Genomic DNA, 20,958 nt, shown 5'->3' with positions numbered 1-20,958 from the left:
AATGAGAAACACTGTACACTAGGGCTGGGTAAAAAATATCGATTTCTCGATTTTAATCGATTCTCATTTTTACGAACCGATATCGATTCTTAAATCTCAAGAATCGATTAGTCTAGTCTGTTTTCAGTTGATGAATGAATAGAACATTGTAGCACTCTTCCCATCTAATAAATGGCAATAAGATTTGTGCTTTGTTACGTTTGATATGAAACAAAGTCTCAGATTTCAAATTCTGTCCATTTTATTACGAAATTCAAAAAATAACCGTTTTGGCGCTGTTTGATGTGGCGTGATTTAAGCAAGAGAGGCAGCAACGCGAAGCGCGCGTCAACTGATCATTTCCTCCGCTTTAACACGTTACAGCGCGAAATAAACATGAGTGAATACCCAAAGGTATGTTCAAAGATACAGTACAACTTACCGAAATCCGTATCCTGTCTCATGGAATAGCTCAATCAGTGTTTCAACCGCGAAAGACGTCAATAAAACAGCTTGTAAGAAATGTCACGTAACGTCACATTTACCTCAGAAACCATATTCAGTGACCATACCTCGTTAGTCAGCTATAAAACTGAACTCTAGAGAATAGCATTTTGCTAAATATGCACCATATTACACATTCGTTATAATTTATAATGTTCTTCAATATTTAATAAATGTTTGAATAAATCCGTCAAGTTTTTATAACAGCCACTATTTAAATAATGTAGGCCTATTTCAAAAAACGAATTGGAATAGAATATAATTACATTATTTTAAAGTTAGTATTTTAACTTTATTATTATAAAAACTTCCTTCAACTAATTTAAGTGTTTGTATACAAATCAGTTAATTTTAACCTTCAATATTATAGTAACTGATTCCCATGTATTGTTTACAGCATTAGTTGAGAGATTTTTTTTTCCTTGAGAAAATTTGCCATGTACTGTTCCTTATATATATCCAAAATAATCGATATTGAATCTAATTGTAATCTAATCGAATTGCAAGCTTGTGATTCGAAATCGAATCGAATTTTGAAATTTGTGTCAATACCCAGCCCTACTGTAGGCTACACCAGAATTCATTCCAATATAGGCAAATGAGAAAACCGTTCTGTGTAAAGATAAATCCTGTTTTAACAGTATTGTTCCCATGCCAGTGTTGTACACCTAAAAACAACTGTGAAATATTTTGATAAATGTCACAGCTCAAAATAAAACAAGTTTTAACAAAGTATACATTTATGTGATTTTTATAAAACCATAAACTCCACATTTCTGCTTTTTGAAAACATTCAAAAATTGGCCACATTTACTTCCACTGTAAGTGACTCACTGTTAACATTGATTTTTTGTTTTTTGTTGTCGATTGTAATGAACCCAAAAAATTCCTTCACATTTCTGATGCAATTAATGCTTTACAATCTGTAGTTCTCCTTTCTGAGGTCCTCCTACAGGAGGTCTGTGCTGGAAAGGACATGGGTGATGTTTTGACTTGGGCCAGATGTTGCAACAGGACACTTGAGTTAATTTTGTGGACAGGACTGGAAGGCAGATGTACATGATAAATGACCTCATTTGGAGAGCACTTCCTTCCTGAGCAGGGATACTTTTTCTCTGCTTTCACTCACAAACACAATTCTATTAAAAGATGTGCTCCAGTGTCAACACCGTTGCATTCCTTATTTTGTGGATACAATCTATAATTCTCACAAATACTTTTCTAAATTTCAATTTCAAACAAATCTTTAAATAATTATTGGAAATATGTTAATACAGAAGGTCAAAATGGTTACAGTACGAAACTCAGCAACCCATTGCTGACTGACTCATGGGACACGCATTTTTCTCTACAAAAGATGGCTAAAAACCGCTGGTCTTGTTCGAAACACTGGCTCAACTGAGTCAAATTCATTCCATGAGCAACAACAGACACAATAGTTCCTCTCAGAAAAAAGGGACGACAAAGACATACAGAAGCCACAGGAATCTGATCTGGGCTTTTCATCCTTTTGACGTCAATAGAAACCTTCACAAAATAGACACATTCATTCAACTCTAATAACTGAAACACTGCTGTGATGTTTACTCTGATTAGTGCTCCAGATTAATATTTTAAAAGGAAAGAGACTAAATAATTCAAGACACGTCCAATGATAACCCAAGTGCAGTCTACTTTTCAAAAATTAGCCAAAGAGGTAAAGAAACATCCATTTACTATTTGTCACTGTGTGATCGTTGCACAGCTTTAATGGCACATTTGGCATCAGTAAACTGCTGATGCTGAAAAACTTGCATGTACTTTCAGGAACCAACCGATTGGGCATGAATCCGGCTGATCCGGGCAAGCTGCCTGGCAGAACTCTCCCTGCACATTCTGGGAAATGCTGCACATACCACTGGACTGCTAGAGCCGTTCTGCACTATTTCATCGCATTTATTTTGGTTGGCCAATGAGGTTAAGACTGGATGGAGTGCACTATAATGACTCAGCTGACCTCTGCATGATGGGTCAGCCTTCTCTTAGAGTTAACTTGTTCAACTAGACATCAGCGTATGTTATGTTCATATGATGGAGGTCTCCAGTGTAAAATGCTGGTGTCTCCATCTGGTTTAACCAGCAAGCTAATTTAACCATGCAGCAAAATTTCTATGATCAATCAACTTTAATAAAAGACCATAGTTGAAAGGCTAAGTTTGCTTAATAAAGCAAATTAATGAAAAGGAATATGGTGAATAATGTTAAGAAATTATATACTGTAGTATTGTTGATAGATTATAGTTATTTTTATAAGAAATAATAATGAAAGATTCAGCTAAATTACTTAAATTTTTTTCTTTTCAAGAATTTCATTCTTGTAAATAAGTTTGTTTTTCTTTATCATATCAGGAGAAATTAATATCAAAGGGAATTTTAATACAGAAAAAAAGATGGTAATAATATAGAGAAGGTGTATTCAAGTTGTTGTACATATGAATTGCATTTTAATGTACACTGCTATATGTGGTTAGTATATTCAGCAAAGATGCATTATACTTATCAAAAGTGAAATTAAAGACATTCATAATTTTACAAAATATTTCTTTCAAATAAATGCTGTTCTTTCTATTCATCAAAAATCCTGAAAAAAATGTAAAATACCAAGTAGCACAACTGTTTTCAACAGTGATAACTAGAATGTACATTTTCTGAAGAAAATATGAGTGGTGCTTGCAGTGGCAGAACTCGGCACTGGGCACGTGTTACAGTGATACATGTAACTGCAAGAGAGCCAAATCATCAAGTTTGTACAATGTTCTGGTTCTGAAATATGGCTTATTCATAAAGTTACACAGTTGCTAGGGTGACCTAAATGGTTGCTAGGGCGTGGCTAGGCAGTTAGCAGGTTAAACTAACAAACTGCATGTCTGCCCAAATCAAAGGAGCCAAACTCATGTGTCTCTATGATGTTCTTATTCATTTATATTAGGGCTGCACGATTTATCGCAATTTTATCGCGATAAATGGCAAAGGCTGCGATTATTTTATGCGCAGCTTGTCAGAGCTGTACGGCTCTGTGATCAGTAGTAAATGCTTCTCCATCTGAAAGCCAGAGGGCGCTCTTGTGCAGAAACTGCAAATATGCCTTGCTACCGAAGTAGAACACGCGTCATTCCAGGAAATCCCAAACTATCGCTGTAGCAGAATAAACAGAAGATTGAAGCGTTTTGATTGATTAAACATGACTAATAAACACACGAGTGCCTTATTCTGTGTAAGAAGCCACATCATCTCACAGAAGGACGCTCAACTGTCGTTATGAAGTGAGTTTGGAGTAAAAACGTTATTAAATGTCTTTTGTTGGACAAGATGTTAATAAATGCTTCTCATGTCTGGAAAGATGTTTGACACGTGTTGCTTTTTCAAATGCACATTATAAACGATTCAAACCCGCAGTGCTTTCAGATGAATTAGTATTTGGAGCCATAGTTCATTGACAAGCCGCGCATAAAAAAAATAAAAATAATAGCAGCTTTGCGATTTCATAATCGCACTAAGCCAAATCGTTTAAGCGCGATTTCAATGTTTTTTTTTCCTATTCGTCCGTTTAATCGTGCAGCACTAATTTATATCCCTCTCATCTATTTTTCAACAGAAGTCTATGGGGTGGTTGCTAGGGTGTGGCTATGAAGATTTTGGGTCATTACTTATTTTCTGCTTGATAAGATAACTCAAATGAGTAAGAGAGAGAGAGAGTGTGAGAGAGAAAGGGTTCCAAAGCCCTGCTTGTGTGTGTGTGTGTGTGTGTGTGTTTGAGAAGATGGCAGTTGGGATTCAAATTCATGAAAATCTGCACACCTCTCTTCGATGAGCAAGTCGATTTGACGCCTCATTCATGGATCTATGACAAACACTACGGGAGGAGTAGCGCACTGAAGTTTTGTGCGGAATAATAATAATAAGTATGCAAGAGAACAATAGTGATGCTTTGCCTTTAGCAAGCACCACTAATAAGATGTTTCTTGAGCAGCAAATCAGCATATTAGAGTGATTTCTGAAGGATCATGAGACACTGAAGACTGAAGTAATGGCTGCTGAAAATTCAGCTTTGACATCGCAGGAATAAATTAAATTTTAAAATATATTAAATAGAAATCAATTCTTTTAAACTATAGTAATATTTTACAATATTACTCTTTTTACTGTAATTGAGATCAAATAAATGCAGTTTTGGTGAGTATAAGACATTCAAAAACAAAACAAAAAAATAAAACTTTTTAATATGTATTTTTAAATAATATGTGAATTGCATTTTGATGCATGTTTGAATACATTATATTGACTAATGACTACAATGATACATTATATATATATATATATATATATATATATATATACACACACACACACACACACACACACACACTGTATATATATATATATATATATATATATATATATATATATATATAAGAAAAATATCAACTCTAGACCAACTATAAACCAGCCTGAAATTCATCTAAACCAATCTATTCGAGGCCAATAGAGCTCCTCTGTTTCTTTAGGCTAAAGACTGAACACACATATAGCTCTTTAAAGACTAAAATAAATTAACAAAATGGTCTATTAAAACTCAATGGCTGTGCTTCAGTGCAATGCAGTTTTAAGACATTAGAATTCGTATCCCTGGATTTCAGCGTGCTGACAGAGTGGCACTGGTGCTGATCCCAGAGTGCATGCTGGGAGAAGCAGAGGTGTTGAATGGTCCTGCTAGGGGACTTCAGATCCATCTTCCGACCTGCCAACAAGCATCTTTCTGTCTCAGTTGCGTCTGTCGCCAGCCAAGAGGACTTTCTGCAGCACATGCCTAAACAACATGTGATCTCCATTTAAATACTTTCCAGGGTGATGGCCGCCTGGAGCATTTCCCACTAGAGAGGACTCGCTGTGTGGGCTGTCTGTATTGATTTGGGCTGTTAAAAATCCTCGCTGGCTTTTGAGGGAAACGTCAAAACTGTGCTAATAAAGTCACTTTGTGTCATTAATTCAGCACTCCAACACTTCCATAACATACACTTAAGCGAAGAAAATTGCAATATTTCAGACACAAAAGCAATTTACTTCTGGAAAATCCCTTCAATTATGCATTAGCTCCCAAGTGAATCAGTCTTTGCAACTGCCAAAGAAGCTATTTGAGAATAATATAGTTCTCAACTCTAAAAACAGACAAACCTTTACAAGGGTGGCTGGTCTGGCAAACTGTTTTATACTTAATATGCTGTGACAGCACAATAATGGTTGAAAATGTAGGGAACTTTCGAGCCATTTTCATTGAAGAACCGACAGAAAGACGCTCTGATAATCTGACGTCTGTAGCAGACTATAAGCAAAAACAGGCCAAAACTCAGCCATAAATGAGTAAACTTGGCACTCACAAAAAAGCAAACCTGATGCTGACGTCATTTGCGTGGAACTGCCAGGAAACAGTAGTCAAAACCAGTAAGAGAGAGGGTGGAGGCATAAACCAGTCCCTGATTTACATACACTGTAAGCCACGTTGATTTACGTCTTCCAGTAAGATGGACACCAATATGGCAAATTTACGGCTTGTAAGACCGTTAAGTATCATGAACTATTAATTAATAAATATTTTTTTGGGGAGGTGCACCACATGACATTATATAACCTGAATTATCCATGACTTTGAGTTAGCATGCAATTTTTATCTAAAATAAAGTGCCCCTATTATGTTTTTTTGTATATTACTTTTCCATGTAGTGTGTTAAAGCCTATAGCTGTTTGTGTAAAAAGTCTGTGTAAAAGGTCTGCAAAGGTCAAAGTGCACGATTAATGGAGTTATTGTCTTCCAAAAGAAAGGATCGATTCTTAACGGCTTGAAACAAGTCGTCAGTAATTCCAGTCCAGTTTGGTTTTTGTCAACATGTCGAGAAGATGCTGTTTTCTGCACTGTGAATCCACTTTGCACACGCTTCCAAAGGATGAGGACTCAGGCTCGAATTGAAACCAACACCATCATTACTGTTCGTATCACTGTGTATACAAGTGCTAAGGAAGCCTCCGGAGCTGAAATTACATAAGCTGTAAGCAGCAGACCAATCACAACAGACTAGGCCATCTAACCAATCAGAGTAGAGTAGGCTATTGGAAAGAAGAGGTTAGGGAGAACGAATACTTTATTGAACCGTTTCAGACACTGTGAGTAAAGAGGTGATGCTGCAATGCATATTATAAAATTATATATGAAAATATTTAAATGTTTTCGACCTTGGATGCCACAGATCATCTCCAAAACAAAATTAGGAACCTTTAAATTAACATAATAGGGGCACTTTAATAACCAGTGAGTGAATAAAAAAAACAAGTTTTTCCAAAAAAAAATATGCCAAACTACTTAAGGTTTTATTTTAAAGCTTTTTAATCCAGAAATTAAAAACATGCTCATCATAGAAAGCATTTAAGAAATTTTATGTATGAAGCATTTTTAATGATTTTTTTTTAAATAAATGTTTTTAAAGGGTTGGTTCACCCAAAAATGAAAATTATCCCGTGAATTATCTATTGGCAGACATGATTCAGTAAATGGAAGCCAGACAGTTTATTTTTAAGTAATATACAGAGATGAATACACTTGGCATTTCTCTATAATTTGATATATGGGTTAAAGGGATAGTTCACCCAAAAATGAAAATTATCTCATGATTTACTCACCCTCAAGTCATCCTAGGTATCGTGGCTCTCTAAAGATTTATAATGGTAGTGAACAGGGGCCTGTTTTGAAACCAAAATAAATGCATCCATCAATCATAAAAAATAATCCATACGGCTCCAGGGGGTTTATAAAGGCCTTCTGAAATGAAGCAATGGGTTTTTGTAAGAAAAATATCCATATTTAAAACTTTATAAAGTAAAATATCTAGCTTCCGGGAGACGGCTATACGTATCGATTCGCGGCGGAAGAGTGAACTCTGACCCGACGCATGACGCAATGACGAACGCGGAAGCGAATAGGATAGCAAAACAAAACACCGGTCACGAATTAGAAGTCTAAACCAGAAATTTTAAAGAGAAATGTTGGAGGATTTCAATATAAGAGAAGAGGAGCTTGAGTTTGTTGCACAGCCCTATTTGTTTAAATCGTGAGAGGCGTCTAAAGCCAAGTTTACAAGACTATAAACACTGACAGATCGCTGTGCTGTTCAGACTACGTGACTTGCTGTGGAGTCTTGAAGTTGTTGTGGTGTTCACACTACGTGACACTACGTAAATGATCTGCAACAGGAGGTTACACACTACACGAGCTGACGACAACTGTCACCCAACGACTTTATTTGAAAATGGATGTTGGGAGGAAATTAGATTCAATTTTGAATTAAATTTAATTAAAATTAAAATAACCCTTTCACACATAAGTTTAAAACATGCTGGCTGACCTCCCAGAGTTAAGGCGACTGTTATTTTAGAACATTTCCTTTTATTTTTTCCATGACAACGCGTCATGCTTGTCACGTGACACACCGCAGCCAGCCGGCCACACTGTATGACAGATGTATTGCTTTTCTCACCATGTCATCAACTATCTGATATTCCGATTCTCAAATATGTGTAAGTGAGTGTTTTGTCATTTAAAACCTTGATCTTAATATATAACGTGAATTCATCCATTTGTGCCGAAATACATGTGGCCGGTAAACTGGGAGAACAATAGAGTGAGTGAGCTTTATAGTTACTTACACAATGTGTATCTGATATGAATAAATGTCTGCAAATTATATTTGAATGGATTGTTATTGCTGCTTCCATAGACATCAGTGTATATTTCTTTGGCTGTTGCGTTGCGACATGTGACACCACAGGATGTCGAGTCGGCCGACAGCTCCTGCGAGGTGTCGGCGATGTGTCAGCGAGCCTCTTTGATGCTTTGAGTAGTTCACACAAAGATTGGCGAGCCCCGATCACTCGCTGATTTCCCCCGATCACAGCCCGACCTGTCGGCGAGCTCGTTAACTTGCAAATCGGACTTAAAATCCTGTAGTGTAAACTTGGCATAAGCTTACGCTACTCCTACATCCTGCATCATACATCACGTCAAGTGGCGCAAGTCGACTTGCACAGTATGCGTACGGTTGTCTAGCAGAAGCTAGTTATTTTAGATTATAAAGTTTTAAATATGGATATTTTTCTAACAAAAACCCATCGCTTCACTTCAGAAGGCCTTTATTAACCCCCTGGAGTCGTTTAGTTTACGTTTGATGGATGGATGCATTTATTTTTGCCTTCAAAACAGGCCCCTGTTCACTACCATTATAATGCTTGGACATTTTTAAATATATTTCCAGTTGTCTTTGTCTGAAAAAAGATAGTCATATACACCTAGGATGGCTTGAGGGTGAGTAAATCATGGGATAATTTTCATTTTTGGGTGAACTATAACCCATATATCAAATAATAGAGAAATGCCATGTGTATTCATCTCTGTATATTACTTAAATAATAAACTGTCTGGCCTCCATTTACTGACTCATGTCTGCCAAGAGCTTGACTTTGAGATATAACAAAGAATGCAGTCTGTGTTCGCACTTCAGTTCTCTCCAGTGAGTCCAACACACCCAATTAATAGCCACTGAGCGGTTGCTCTGCTTCAATCCCAGCTTCCATCAGCATGCAGTAACATGTAACACAAACAGGCTAAGCCTTGCACCAGCATTACACAGCAAAACATGAATGGTGCTCATATAAAAACATCTTTTAACCATACGGTGAAAACAGTTTCTATTCAAAGTAAAGCACAAGAATGATAAAGTCTATCTGTAGCCCTGCAGATGAGCAAATGGTGTTGTATTAGGGGCTATTTGAAAGCTGCGGGGTGGATCGCCGCCTTTGTCTAAGAAGGGGCTGCTTTCACAATAGTGCTCATTATGCGGCATCTTCACACTGTGAATTTAACATGAACACTTCCTCTGTTGGAACACACTGTATGAAAATGAAATGTTAATTGTACGCAGATGGTGCACAAGCTTGAAAAGAAAATGGACAATAAAGCGAATATTTCAGACATCTGACATCCAAGATCAAATAAAAGACGCTCGAGGTCTCGAATCGCACGAAAGCCAAACTTTTCCTCCCCAAAAGACTTTAGACTCAGCAAGAGTTTTAACAGAAAACGTGATTATTTCTGTAGGAATAGGTAGAAATTCTTCCCTTTTTCAACAGGAAAGCTTCAAGTCTTAGTCAAGAAGCAGCAGGCTGTCAAAACCTTTAAATAACATCGGACTCCATTTATAAGACCACAATTTATTAAGTTTAAGTTTGTTGTGTTCATGGAGGAGTCAAAAAGCCACCTGTGTGATGATGTGTGTTATTGCAATCGCATGTTCTTTATTTACTGCTAGTAAACTAAACATTAATATGATTTGACTATAAACATAACCATTAAGCACCATACTTTACAGAATTCTCATTATTGGCATTAAGACCAAAAGGATGCTTTTGAAACAGTCTTACATTAATCCTATAATATTTATGGAAGGAAAAACTAGATCAGTTCCAAACAACATATTTCCAGTTCAACCGCTCAGGTAAAATGCTCATGGAAAAAGTCAAAGACACTGTCAATGTCTCTGAGGTAATTGCATCCATCCTTCAAGATTTTCCTTTTTGATGTATCAACCTACAGGAGAAGTTAAAACAGACTGAGTCTTATAATGAATAACAGCTTAAATTACTTTCATCACACATAGTTTTCATATGACCGGAGTTTGACAGCCACTGGTTCCCATCCACTTTTACTGTATGGACAAAAGCAGCTCAGACAACCTGCTAAACATCTCTTGATGTGTTTCATGAAAGAAAAAAATCATACAGGTTTGGAATAACATGAGGGTGAGTAAATAATGACAGAATTTTCATTTTCAAGTGAGCTTTAAAGTCAGCATGAAACGAAAGTTGCGATAGTACTTTCTTCCCTATAGATCAATTTGGTTTTTGTGGGCGGAGAAAACTACAGAAAACTACAGTTCTGCTATAGCAGTCTATGGAAGCCACGGAATAAAAGAATAAAAAGTTAATTTCAAATTTATATCTCACAATTCTGACTTTTATTTCTCGCAAATCTGAGTTTATATCTCACATTTCTTAGGAGGAAAAACAGAATTGTGAGATATACTCGTTATTCTGTCTTTTTTCCTTTATAATTGTATGTTTATATCCCGCAATTCTGACTTTTTCCCCCTCAGACTTGTGAAATAAACTCACAATTGTGAGTTATAAAGTCCGAACTAGGAGATAAAATAAACACGTAAATGAAAGAAAAAAAAAATTCAGAATTGTGAAATAAAAATGTTTAAACGTTATCTATGTAAAATGTTATAGGTTTAAATATTATTTCTTGCTGCAACTGCCATATATGTATGTCCTCTATGAACTGCATATGTGAATATTATGTAGACTTACTGTTTACATCAAATTCCTGCTTTAATCATTGCAGGTTTCATCAGTCCAGTCTAGTCCACATAAACGTCTCCATTTAGCTTCAAAGTGCGTTTTCAACGACGGTTTTTTATAAAAATGAAAACTATATTTTTTGCATTCCGATTCCGACATCCAGAGTCACAACAAAAAATTTCTCTTATCTCTGGATTTTGCACATTTTCCTCCACTTGCTACCGCTATTTTTCTGCAACCGCTATGTGCGCCCAGCTGCAAGTGACGTAACTGTGACGTCTGCTCCAAATGGGTCTATTGTGACGTATATCAGAGTGAAACGGCTTCTCGAACAAGAAAATGTAGGAAGGAATGATTTGATCATTGTTGATTGCTATTGCGGTGATGTCATGTGAGTGACAGGTTGTCCCGCACTCATGCCAGTAAACACATTATCAGAGAAGAGAAGAGAAGAGAAGAGAAGAGAAGAGAAGAGAAGAGAAGAGAAGAGACTGCAAGAGGTAGGGGAAGTTATTTTAGTTAGATTACGAAAGCACACAGAAAAGAAAAAAACTATGTGTGCACCCATAAATCATTTACATGAATGAATACTGCAATATTCCATAAAAAATATGAATTATACAATTTTGATTTGGTGATTGATTTGAATGGTGACTAAAACTGCAGTAATGTATAAACAGATATTCTTTTGGAGGAACTTCTGATCATCTTTACCATTAACACTCTTTGAAGCCAAATCACTTCACTGAGTGATTTTCTTTTTCTTTTCTTTTTTTTTTTTATTAATTCAAATGATCAGAAATATTCAGGTCATTGACAAGAGCCTAAAAGCCTCTGAAATATATGATGACGCACAGACTGCCCGAGAGCAGATGAACTTGTCCTACCACGTGACGTCCTAAGGCCCAGATGTAACCCATGTCTCTGCTGAGGCTACTGGGATTATAAAACCCCTGCTCATTCAGGATAAATTTAAATCTTCATAATATTTCTTTTTCCAAAGCAAAGTAGAAAAAAATCAGCTTACAGTAACAATAAAATTACAGTCAAATCCCGTTCCCTATGTTAGGTCCACAGGTCCACTAATTAATACAAATGTGGCATCCTTTCAAACGTGCCTGTATGATCACAACAGACAGAGTCTGGATGGGGCCTGTGGTTTCCTGATAGGACCAGCAGGATTGAGAGAGACACGGAGAAGCAGAGAAAGAGCTGGTTATGCACACATGGGGTTTACCCGCCACAGTCTGCTTTTTCTTCCAAATTCAGCAGCCAGGAAACAGAAAGAAAGAGAGAAAGAATCAAGAATAAAGGTAAAAATATCACAAATTAAGGTAATTTGATTCTCCACAAGAGCTGTATCATCAGTTTTCATTTTATTTGCTTTTATTTCCATTACTTCATGACAAAATGTCATTCCCTCCTTGCAATTTTTTTTTTTTTTTTTTCCAAATATAATTTTGCTGAACATCCAATAAATCCTCTACTTTTTCATCTTTTAATTTCCACACACACAATACCCTGATGCTCAATTAACTTCACAGTAAAGAATTGACTGTATCTGTGCATGGCTGACTGACAGGCCTTTTGCAAAATCAAACCATCCATTAAAGATGCAATATGTAAGATTTTTGTCCCCTAGAGGCCTATTCAAAACAAAGGCGTAGCTTGATGATGGCAAGTTTGAGCGTGGAATCTTGGGACATGTGGTCTTCACATCACAGCCGGTGGAAACAATCGGGATAGGACTCAGGAAGAAATAATGTTCATGGATGTGATTATTAACGTTACTGTAGTATGAAGCAGAGAAGGACCGAGTGTTGTGGGAGCTGAACGATGCCACAGTCGCCGGCGCCGCTTCCGCTTTTCCGGTCATGAGTATGAGGTAACGCAACTCTGTTTATCATATTAGATACATTTGAGAGTGTTGAAAATGATGATATAACGTTACTCTGTGCATTCACTCGGTGGCTGCTGTGAGACACTTGTTGCACACTGCAGTAAGATAGATTGATTTTAGAATATCATATTAAATGCTGGATGGCTTGTGTTGATAAATGACATGCAATTAATTTTAAAACGTATTGTATGATGGAGAAAATGCTGTATTACTGTTACTAAAAATAAAGCTGCTTCTGATAATGCTATGTTAGCTACTTCACAAAATAGTGTTTTTCTCTGAGGCATGATAAAGCATGGTACTCGCAAAAAAAAAAAAAAAAAAAAAAAAAATCAAGAAAATTAGATTTAAACAATAAGACTAAACATGTTGAGCTATATAACAACAATTAGCTTGGTCTATAAATGCAATCAAACAGTTGTTCCCTTGTCTATTAAAACATGTAATATATTAAAGCGTCTTTGGTGTTTCCATGGTTTTTACAAAATAAAACCGGAAACCGAGGGTAATGCGGTTATGATGCAATTGACAGGCGACTCCTCACGCATCCCAGAACCTTGGTTAAAATTGCAATTTTCTCACGCTTTACAAATAGTTGGATACATTTGGGATACTGCAAGTACTCAACAGAACAAAATATATAACACTGGCCTAGTGGTTTTTGGATATTTTACTGCAAAAATCTTACATATTGCACCTTTAACACTCAGGTCTCATAAAATTCTGTTATGCTGACAAAGTAATGACCTAAATCAGATCCGTTTGAAGTGTTGGTAATCTAATAAACTGAACTGATTGCTCAAAAGGAATTTGGAAGTGAATGCACTCCCTGTGATCTGACAGCTCTTATGTCTCACTTTTTTGTATTTTAGTTTGGGATATGTCTGAACTAGTCTGCACTTCCTGAATGCTGCAAGAAAACTTTTGTCCACTTGACTGTTCATGTAATTGCAGAATTATAAATGCAGCATGTTGAAGACACGAAAAGCATTGGACACTTAACGCATACTTAAAAATCTATGCATGGCACTGCACTGAATATTAAAATATCAAACCAAGTGGTATTTATTTTGAAGAAAATAAGCAAAAACACATTCTTTAAGAAAAAAGTTCACAAAAAGTTAGGTTTGGTTTTAAATGGGTCATAAACTGCATCTGATGTCTACTTATAATCTTATCAAGATTTTTGCATCAAAAAACATCCTAATTTAAAAATAATAAGCTATTTGATTCTCTCTTTCAAACACTCAATTTTGATGGCCGCATTCAAGACTTGGAAATAATAAACGCCCTAAATGCGTCTTGGTTGTGGCAAATAAAATTTAAGTACTTGGAGTTACCACTGTTATAATTGGAAAACGATGACTTACGGTGTTTCATGTTAACGGAATTGTGAATGAATCTACTGTCATGTGTCACAATGTCATTCTTATAGGCTATTCATAGTTCATAACAATAACAAAACAAAAGCAGCGCTCTGTACGTGCTTTCTTCCGTATCCGATAATCCAACGCATTAACCCCATAAATGCCGAAGCGAAGGAAAGAACAGCAAATCATAACTATCACAACTAGACTGTGGCGCTACAGTATAAATACTCAGTACATTTCAAACAATCTGTAACAGACAAAGCAATAGTGACGCATGTGTTGTGACATTACTGTCAGATCCAATATAGTCTGCATTGCATCATTTTTTATTTTCAGTCTAAAAAGCCTGCATCGAACTGGGTCTTAAAAACAAATCTGCAGTAAAATGAAGCGAACAAACAGACAGTGTCTTACTGACGTGATCTTAAAAATAAAGTTCATCCATGCTATATGTTAGGATCATAAGGATGGCAATGCAAAGACTGTGTTTTTCCACAGCTTGGCACTGCAAAACGTCTTGTAATCCTCACAGGCATCTCTATCAGTTTGTTGCTGGAGTAATCCTGTGTTTGCGTGTCTCGTATTGACTACATCACGACATGCGTGAATCGGTGGGCGGGGCTAAAGAGGCAACGATGTAGAAGTAGGCGTTGATATTCTCCTGCAGAGGCAGTCTTTTGTCGCACTATGAGGTAATAATGTGACAAAATCTGAAACGTGTCATTTTCTGAGCTTGGTTTCAGTAAAAGCTGTTTTTGGACTAACAAGGAAATTATGAGTGTTAAAATTTACAGGATATTTTTATACTATACAGTTATACTATACTATACAGTGACCTCTTATATGTCAAAGAACAAGGAAATGTTCATTTCTCAATTCATTGTTGTGAAATATTGCAATTTAAAATAAGGTTTTGTATTGTATTATACTTTAAAATGTCATTTATTCCTTTAATAGCAAAACAAAATTTTAAGCAGCAATTACTCCAGTCTTCAGTGTCTTTCAAAAATAATCTTACTGACCCCATAATTTTGAATAGTGTATATGATGCCATATTCTCAAATTCTATTTCAATGCTGTCAAGAAGTGGACAGACAATTCAGTCCAATCTGATGCAACTGGTGTGTACACTGATTACCAAACACCTAGGGATAAAATTGGAATCTTAAAAGATTATAAATCATAAGCAATAATATGACCTTGCATAAGGAAGATGTGTAATAGAACACGAGCTTGAGGGAGATGTGTGAGAGTCTATTGGAACAAAGCCGTACAGTCTGCTGTGATTTCATAATACAACACCTATTCCAAGAAACAGTCAATTGCTGTGTTTATCTGGCATGCTATTACCAAATTGAGAGATGCAAAGCTATGGTAAAGTCAGTGTGTGGGTCCAAATCACCCAAGCTTATGATAATTCCACAAATGGGATCATATAGTACTCACACACAACAGCCTCATTTCAGATCAAAACAGGGAGTTTACCGCACACTGTAACATCCCTAGATGCTTTAGTTACATACATACAACAGCCACTCATATTCCACTGATATTAGCTTTTGTTTCAAAACATGCACACGAAAGTAGGCCTGTCAAGATCATCAATTCTGCGTTGTTGAAGACGACTGTCATACAAATAATTGCGATTAACAACTTAATTCCTTTTGTTTCATGCCACTGGTTAAGTCTCACATGTTATTTATTTACTTTGAATTGTATCTATAATATATATTAAAAAAAACATAAAAGTTTGTGTTTACATAATACTGATATGTGTGTGTGTGTGTGTGTGTGTGTGTGTATATATTATATATACACACACACACACACACACATCAGTATTATGTATATATTGTGTATATATTATGTATATAATGTGTGTATATACACACAGACATATATATATATATATATATATACATATACAGTATTATGTAAAAACAAACTTTTATGTTAGATGCAATTAATAAATAAAATTATTAATTGCATCTAACATAATTTTAGTATAATTTTATAAAAAATTATAATAAAATAGACCTATATGATTTACTTCAATGCTGTGAAAAATTGTTTATATTATAAATTAATATAATATAATATAATATAATATAATAATGCATTGTGATTAAACCCACAAACCTTCATTTTGTAGACTTTGACTGTCTTTGTGTACTTTACAACAGTGTTTTTTATATTCTTTGGCAAAATGTGATAGAAATTTTAAAATGCACAATTATTGCGTTATCTCAAATAATTACAATTTAATATAATAACCATGATCAAATGATTATTTAATAATCACGCCTGGCCCACAAGAAAGCAACCTATTTTCTTTTGCAGAAAGAGAATAACCAATAACTCTAAAATGGCCAAGCTTGTTATAAAAGTAAATGACCCTATTTATGCAAATCTCTGATGTATTAAAAAAGATTCAGTGAGCATTGTAGTCACCAGATGGCTGAATGTTGGCCCGTCATCTTCACAAAAATCTGCACGCGGCATGCTGTCTCTGTGTGTCCACTAATGAATAATTATTGATTTAGAGCAGGAATTTTAATTGTCAGATACGAATAATATAGAAGACTTCCTTGAGGTCCACTGAGAAGGACATTATACTTATTCTTGAAACTTAGTACCTGTGCTCATATACAGCACTAATGGCTCAGATCAGTACGTAAGGGTGTGTTCCTGTATTCCCTGGGCTGCACTTTCAACTTCATGGACCCTTTAATAGTTTCCACTATCCAAACAGGCCAAATACTCTGTGTTGCTTGTAAGACAAGACAGTCAGTAAAAATAAAAGTGAGAATGAATTCATGTGAAAAAAAGTTTTCCAAATCCACTGATAAAAGTATGCTATTGATTTGTAGTCACACAAATAAACGAAAGAACAATCAAGTTTCAGGACATCAGATGTTTTAACTGACTTTGCATGTGCACCTTGCACATTCCTGCAGCTGTAACCACTAAAATTTGGTGCAGCTTTCATAAACATGAAGACAGTTTCTGTTTTTTGCTAATTCATAGTTTACTGTGAGGAATTCATTGGATAAAAATAACACAGCTAGTCAATAATTCAAATGTTGGGGAATGCGGGACTAGTTGTCACACCAGAATATTTCACAAGGCAAGTTTATTTTTATAAATCCATTTCTGCATAGACACAACATTCTGTAATAACTATAGTAGTTAACATGAACAATACTTCTACAGCATTTACTAAGCTTAGTCAATGGTAATTTCAACATTTACTAATACATTTTTATGTTGTATTTGTTAACGACTTGTGAACTAGCATGAACAAACAATGAAAAATTGGCTTTTTTTTTTTACTAACGTTAACAAAAATTAACAAATACTTTAAAAATATATTGCTCATTGTTAGTTCGTGTTAGCTAATACATTTACCAATGTTAACAAATGAGACCTTATTGTAAAGCGTTTACAATTATAACATTTAAAACATGTGAGAACTTGTCCATGCCTGATATTTATGAGAAATGTTATCGTCCTGAGAACATAACAAAGGGCAAAATGCAGTTTAAAATATAAAACAGAGATAGTATTTTGTTGGAGTTGTTCGTATTTGTTGACATTATTGTGTGGTTTATTCTTCTGGTACATGGAGAAAAGCCCCTGGCTGACTGAGGAGAATCCGTGTCCATTAAAATGACTAAAGCATTGACGCTCGTTACACTTAATCCACCAATTGCAGATTATCATGCAGCCAGATTACAGATGCATGCAATCGCTTTGCAAAACCATTTTACAGAAGGACACATTTATGGGCTGTGTCTAAAAACCTGGTGAGCTGCCTACCTAGACATCTTTTTTTAGGGTCAGCACACGTAGCTGTATGGTGACCCAAAATGCTGTCTAGGTAGGCAGCTCACTAGTTTGTAAAACAGCCATCATTTCAAAAATTATATGCAATGTACACTAGCTGCATACCGCACACACGCTTTGGCAGTTCTTTATGAAATCATATCACTTATGATGCATCCAGTCACACGTGAGTTGACACAACTCAACCCAACCTACTCTCAACCACAGACTCAAACAATAAAGATGCTACATCTGTTACTATGTGTGCAACTTTAAAACACCAAACGTAAAGAGTCCCATTGAAATAAAAGCCATACCTTCTGATGGACTTTCAGATCTCAGCGACTAGGTTTGTTCATTAACCGGCGTTTAGTGTGATGCACCTTCTTCGCAGAAGAAATATATTGTCAAAGCATAACTAAACAGTACGATAGCAATGTGATTTTACATAGTCAAATCCTAAATCCAAACTTTGCGACAACGCTGCAAATAAAAACCATGCTGCCCGCCTCGTAAATTCCCACTCTTAAAGCCCAGCACACACAGGGCGGCGAGTTTCAGTCTAGTTCAGTTTCAATCTGTAAAATACACCCACACTCGCAGAAAGAGACTGAGTGGGCGGAAACTACATAGACGTGCAGATGTCACTAGCCAATCAGCGGCACTCATGGGCGTAAACAAATGTCTACTGATGTCTTCTTCTAGCTTAACCGCAAAGGATGCCGAAACCGCTGTTGTGTTGTGCGTCATTTATGGCAAGAAACAACAAGTGCTGCTTTAGAATAAACATACACTGTCATGAGATAAATCAAGATATAGGCCTACCATATTTTATTTATACCATACTATTTTCCCCGTCCTTTGCACGAAATAAAATCTGGGTCTTCATTTGAACCTCTAACACAATTCAACAACAATATACTCTTATCTATAACCAATGCTGCATTCCAGACAGGTTTTTGAGCCCATAAGTCACGACTTCAAACCACGACTCACGACTTTGTAGCGTTCTAGGCAAGTCACGCCAAACTGCCTGAGTGTAAACAAACCAGCATGGCAGACCATACGGGGCTTATGCTCATTTACAATTATTTCAATTGCTTATTTGAGGGGAACGGAGGAGAAAAAAATGGCACATAAGGCAAGAGAAGCTGTTATACCTTTTATTTTACGTTATTTTACAGTGCACTGGCATAAACATCGCGTCCGTAGGGGCTGCCATTGTTGTTTCGCGGGCTATGTGACGTCAGAGCGCGGAACTGGGAGTACATCGATCTAGTACGAGTTCACGGGTGGGAAGTCACGGGTTTGACTGCCGTTCCAGTGCACTTTCACGGGTAGAAGGTTGGAAAAACACGGGTTATGTGGAGCTAGGCCACTGGGCATGTGTACATCAATATTGTGTCATTTAATTACTGTATTTGCTTTATTGTAATGCCGCGTTCCAGGTAACTCGTAACCCGTGTTTTTTCAACCTTCTACCCGTGAAAGTGCACTGGAACGGCAGTCAAACCCGTGACTTCCCACCCGTGAACTCGTACTAGATCGATGTACTCCCAGTTCCGCGCTCTGACGTCACATAGCCCGCGAAACAACAATGGCAGCCCCTACGGACGCGGTGTTTATGCAAGTGCACGGTAAAATAACGTAAAATAAAAGGTATAACAGCTTCTCTTGCCTAATGCGCCGTTTTTCCTCCTCCGTTTCCCTCATATAAGCAAGAAGTAAGCATCTTTGGCGATAGAAATAATTGTAAATGAGCATAAGCCCCATACGGTCCGCCATGCTGGTTTGTTTACACTCAGGCAGTTTGGCGTGACTTGCCTGGAACGTTAAGTTGTGAGTCATTGTTTGAAGTCGTGACTTACAAGCTCAAAAACCTGCCTGGAACGCAGCATAAGGGTAGGTTTAGATGTTAGTAAAACACAATCTGATAAGTAGTAATTTTATTAATTGTTATGCTGAGATAAAATTATTCAAGTGGAGGTGACGTATTTCCTGTTCGAGAGTGGAGCTCCACTCGCCCATGGTCTGCAGCCAGACACTTCTCACATTTTTGGAGACCGGCTCACAGGAACACGTTTACTTACTGGAGTAGGATTTTTCTACATATCTGGTAAGATAGCAATCATGATGATAAGTGTGTTCTTTAATTATTAGGGGTGCAACGGATCGCAGTTAATCCGTGATCCGTAAGGATAAGGTCCAACGGTTCGCCACGCATGTGATTCGCAGATTAACTGCTAAGTTTAACCATCATAGAGTGAAAGTTTATCATTTGGACATGTTTTGTCTCGCCAATTAACACATTCAAATGATTTTAAAAGCGGAAGAAGAGGCGAAAATCGGGACTCGCGAGCGAGCTGTTATCCGTGCCACACCCGAAGCGCGCGCACGCAGAGAGAGAGAGAGAGGGGCGCATTTCAGACAGCGCTCGAACACCGAATTGATTCCTCTTTTATTTTTTTCTCGTTTACTTTCGCTTGAACGGACACATACACAAAATTATATCGAAATACCTGTCTTTGCAAGTATTCTCTCGTTTATGTCATTAGCGAGCAGTTGAGAAAGAAACCGGATGTGTGTCAGTACATTCAGTCCGTGCATGCATTCTGTCTTAAGGCTGATTTATACTTCTGCGTCGGACCTACGCTGGAGCCTCTGAGCCGTAGGCTATGCGTCTGTTTTCATTCATACTTCTGTGTCGTTGTCCGCGTCGACGTGCAAGCAGACCACTAGAAGGCAGTGTCCGCGGTCATGTTGAGTATCAAGGCAAAAGCCGAAGAAGAAGCAGCTTGTCATGTACGTTGTCAGAGAAGCTTACAAATAGAAACGGCAGAAAAACGGCAAATAGGTAACGACTTTTGTTGCAGTATGACTGCATGTGTCCCCTGAAACAGAGCATTTTTTCATTCCTATGGAAGTTGAAAACGCTCACTC

At 36.8% G+C, this 20,958-nt stretch overlaps 1 protein-coding gene across 2 annotated transcripts in view; it reads right to left on the bottom strand.

Annotated features, from left to right (window-relative positions):
- Positions 1–18,598, bottom strand: part of rhbdf1b (rhomboid 5 homolog 1b (Drosophila)) — a 59,800-nt gene extending 41,202 nt beyond the window's left edge. For both annotated transcript variants that reach the window (XM_051915092.1, XM_051915093.1), the window contains exon 1: positions 18,336–18,598. The gene's annotated coding sequence lies outside the window, so the exon portion shown is untranslated. The remainder of the gene's footprint in view (positions 1–18,335) is intronic.
- Positions 18,599–20,958: the final 2,360 nt, after the last annotated feature.

Source organism: Ctenopharyngodon idella, chromosome 12, assembly GCF_019924925.1.
Source record: "Ctenopharyngodon idella isolate HZGC_01 chromosome 12, HZGC01, whole genome shotgun sequence".
Taxonomy (NCBI): domain Eukaryota; kingdom Metazoa; phylum Chordata; class Actinopteri; order Cypriniformes; family Xenocyprididae; genus Ctenopharyngodon; species Ctenopharyngodon idella.
The sequence above is the reverse complement of the archived record's forward strand: the minus strand, read 5'-3'. Positions and strand labels throughout refer to the sequence as shown.